Below are 4,754 nucleotides of genomic sequence, written 5' to 3' on the forward strand. Positions count from 1 at the left end.
CTACTTTCTCTGAGGAGTGAAACCAGAAGCTGCATACTTAAGAGAAATAGACTTCACTGGAATAGTCCAGCTAAGTCACTAAACAAATAAACAAGCAAACAAAACAAGCCCCAGAAGGTGAGAGTTCAGTAGAGTGCTACAGTATATTCTCTAAAATGTCCAGTGGTTAACAACCATTTATGAGACATGAAAAAAAAAAAAAGGCAGGAAAGTGTGACCAGATATAGGAAACAGAGAAACAGGCAACAGAAACTGCCTTTAATCTTCAGAGTATACAAATTCGGTAAAAAAGAAAAAGAAAGAAAGAAAGAAACTTCCCTAAGAAGGTCCAGATATCAGGCTTAGCCAAGACTCCAAAGCAACTGTTATAAATATATTCAGAGAACTAAAGAAAATAATGCTTAAGAAAATAAAGGAAGGTAAAATGATAATTTCTTATCAAAATAGAGACTATCAATAAAGAGACAGAAATTATAAAATAGCACCAAATGAAAATTCTGGAGTTGGAATACAATAACTAAAATGAAAACTTCATTAGAGAGATCCAGCAGTAGAATGAATGGGCAAAAGAAAGAACCAGCAATTGTAAGGAGAGATTAATAGAGATTACACAATTGAAAGAGCAGAGAGATGGAAAGAATGTAGAAAAATGAACAGAGCCTTAGAGAAATGTGGAAAACCATTAAGCACACCAACATTCATGTAATTGGGAGTATCAGAAGGAGAGGAAAGAGAGAAAGGAGCAGAAAAAATATTTGAAGAAATAATGCTCAAAAACTTCCCAAATTTGAGGAAAACAATCTACACACATCCAAGAAGTTTAATGAACTCCAGGTCAGAATTTGCAAATATGCAAATATATCCAGACATATTATAGTGAAATGATTAAACAATCAAAACAAAGACGCTATAATCCCAGCTACTTAGGAGGCTGAGGTGGGAGGGTAACTTGAGCCTAGGAGTTTCAGACTAGCCTGGTAAGCTAGTAAGGCATCATCAACACAGTAAGACATCATCCCTAAACAAACAAAAAAAAAAAGCAAAGCATTAAGTGAAAAAAGGCTCATCAAAGAGAACAACATCTCAGACTAACAGCTGACTTGTCATTAGAAACTGTGAAGGATAGACGCCAAAGTGCTGACAGGAAAAATAAGTATCAACCAAGAATTGTATATCCAGCAAAGTTGTCTTTTAAAACTGAAGGTGAAATAAAGACATTTCCAGATCTGCAAATACTGAGAAAATTTATTATATACTATTGAATTTAATTTGCCAAAATTTTGTTGAGAATTTTTCTATTTTCATGAGTAACACTGGATTTTAGGTTTCCTTTTTTTTTTTTTTTTTTTTTTTTTTTGAGACGGAGTCTCGCTCTGTCACCCAGGCTGGGGTGCAGTGGCCAGATCTCAGCTCACTGCAAGCTCCGCCTCCCGGGTTCACGCCATTCTCCTGCCTCAGCCTCCCGAGTAGCTGGGACCACAGGCGCCCGCCACCTCGCCCGGCTAATTTTTTGTATTTTTTTTAGTAGAGACGGGGTTTCACCTTGGTAGCCAGGATGGTCTCGATCTCCTGACTTCGTGATCCACCCGTCTCGGCCTCCCAAAGTGCTGGGATTACAGGCTTGAGCCACCACGCCCGGCCAGGTTTCCTTTTTTTTAAAAAATTTTTACATATAATTTTGTTGTTTCCCAAACTCACCCGACTCTAAAACTTTTTTCTGTTTTTTATAACACTGTGGTCCAGTTTTGATATCAACAAAATGCTGGCCTCATAGAATGAATGAATTAGGAAATGTGTCTCTCAGTTCAATTTTCTGGAAGTTTATGTAAAATTGGTAGTCTTGGCTACTTGGGAGGCTAAGGCATGGGGATCATATGAGCCCAGGAGTTTGAGTCCTATCTGGGCAATAGAGAGAGACCCTGTCTTACAAAAATTGCTACCATTTATTTATTCCTTCAACGTTTGGGGTCAGCCAATCCAGAATCATACACCAGCAAAAGATCCATTCAAAGTGTAAGGTCAGTGGATTTCACTGTCACAAAATACAAAAAATCCATTGACCTGATTTCAGATTTTACACTGCAACTAACCTTTGAAAAACTACCACTTTTTGCATTTTGGTTTACATCAAAGAAGAATATCCATGCTTATCTAAAAAGCTCCTCCATAACTGGGTGCAGTAGTTCCTGCCTGTAATCCTAGCTCTTTGGGAGGCTGATATGTGGATCTTCTTTGAGGGTCATTATTCAGCCTTTTACATACGGTAAGAATCAGGAGTCATGAGCCCCATACACAGAAGCTCCTGGGAGTCTTTGGTAATCCTCCAAGTGTAGAGAGGTCCCAGGAACAGCTGCTCTGGGCTATCAGAGTGAGTGGGCCTGGGGGATTTTCCTGAACAGCCTCCCCTGCTTGATGCCCAGGGAACCCAGACCAGGTTGCAGCTTGAGGGCAGCACAGGGCATGGCCAGGTCAGTGCCTCTGCTCTTCTATAGCTGTACGGGCGGCAGCCCAAAGAGCTGGGTCTGCAGCAGGGCTGAGTGTGAATCCTGCCTGGGTCCCTCTGTGTCGCAGGTCCGTGAACTCAGTATGTTCATGACCAAACCTGTGACCTTCCACCTAAACCTGCACCACCACCCGCGTCTGCCCCACCCTTTCCTGGTGCCCAAGCCCTTGTTTTCCTTCGCAGACCACCCACCTCCCCACTCAAACGATGGGAAACTCCACCAGCATTCCTTCCAAAACGCCTCTTGAACTTACCCCTTCTCCACCCAACTCCACTCCTGGTCCAAGCCACTGACATCTCTCATCTTAATGACTGCAAACTCCCTTGCTGGTCTCTAGCCTTCAGCCCCGTCCCTCCCAATCCACTTCCCAGCCACCACCTCTGGGAATAAATGCGATGGCAATCTGGCAGGGCTGCCGCCTGCCTCACTTCCTCATTGCTCCCCGTTGCCCTCGGGGCAAACATCCAGTGTGCCTGCCGCTGCTGAGCCCTCCAGCCCCATCTCTTGCCACATCCCCACTTGCACCCCAAGCTCCAGGCAGACAAGCACTGTTTGGCTCCTCAAACCAGCCAGTGCCTTTGGCCTGTGAACCTAAGCACAGTCTGTGCCTCGGCTCCCTCCCCCCATCCCCTGCCTTGGGGTCATTCCTGGGCATCCCCTGAATTTCTGGGGTGGTTGGGAGCCTCTATAGTCACTCAGGCCTCCTGGGCTTGTCCCTAATGGGCCCCCAACTTCCTTCCAGGCTTGGCCTAGGCTGGGTTTGGGGAAGGCGCATGCAACGGTTGTGAATAGATAGGTATGTGGGGAGGGAGGGCATCCATGGAGAGGTCCTCCGCAAAACCCTCAAGTAAGAACCTCCTCTGGAAGGGGAAAGAAGCCCCATGTACCCCTGCTCTAGAGGCACAGGGGTGACGCTGTGGAGGGGTCAGAATCAGGGACTCTGCCCACAGCCACTGCACCATAGGAGGCCACAGAGCCACTCAGGAGGGGCAGGAAGACAGCCACAGGGTGACCAGGATTCTCTCATTCTTGCCTTGAACAAACTACTCTGCCACCCTGGACTCTTATTACCCTTACGATGGCATCTCACCCTGTTGCCCAGGCTGGAGTGCAGGGGCGTGATTTTGGCTCACTGCAACCTCTGCCTCCCAGGTTCAAGTGATTCTCCTGCCTCAGCCTCCCTAGTAGCTGGGATTACAGGCGTGCATCACCACGCCCGGCATATTTTTGTATTTTTAGTAGAGACGGGGTTTCGCCATGTTGGCCAGGCTGGTCTCAAACTCCTGTCCTCAAGTGATTCACCTGCCTCAACCTCCCAAAGTGGTGGGATTACAGGCGTGAGCCACCACACCCAGCCCCTGGACTCTTTTTCAACCAGGCCTGACCTTTTGAATTCTGTGGTCACCTCTGTATTGTCCAATTTTAGCAGGAATCCTGCTAAGTCAGATTATCCAGAGCCCCCTATATCTAACCACCTTCCATGTCTGATTGGGTTCTTCTTTCTCCACCACCCCTAGGTGCTGTCTGAGCACCCTGGCCTGTCTTCAGCAGGAATTCCGTTAGGTGGGTTTAGCTGGAACCCTTCTTCGCTCGGATGTTTCCTTAGTCACTTCCCATCCAGTGATCCCCACCCTGCTCCTTGTACTCCTTGGCGATCAATCCCCCACCGCAAAACCCCATCACGATGGTCCCTATGCCAATCTCAGTGGCTCCCCACTGCATAAAGTCAGCCTGATCATCCTTAACAAGCGTCATGAATAATAGCGGGCTTTGCAGCTGGCTGCATGCCCTCCCTTGTGGGCTTAGCAAAACACCCCCCTCCAACCCGGGTTCTCTCCTCTGATGACCAAAGGCTTTCCTCCTCACATTGGATGTACATTTCTTCTTTTTTTAGAGACAGAGTCTTGCTGTTACCCAGGCTGATGTACAGTAGCACAATCATAGCTCACTGCAGTCTGGAACTGGGCTCAAGCAATCCTCCTGCCTCAGCCTCCTGGGTAGCTAAGACTACAGGTGTGCCCAGCAAATTAACCACCATGCCCAGTAAATTATTTATTTATTATCATTTTGAGATGGGGTCTACTCTGTCGCCCAGGCTAGAGTGCGGTGGTACAATCATGGCTCATTGCAGCCTCAACCTCCCAGGCTCAAGTGATCCTCCTACCTCAGCCTCCCAAGTAGCTAGGATCACAGGTGTGCACCACCAAACCTGGCTAATTTTTTTTTTTTTTTTTTTTTTTTTAGACGGAG

This window comes from Theropithecus gelada, chromosome 10, assembly GCF_003255815.1.
Source record: "Theropithecus gelada isolate Dixy chromosome 10, Tgel_1.0, whole genome shotgun sequence".
NCBI classification, from domain to species: domain Eukaryota; kingdom Metazoa; phylum Chordata; class Mammalia; order Primates; family Cercopithecidae; genus Theropithecus; species Theropithecus gelada.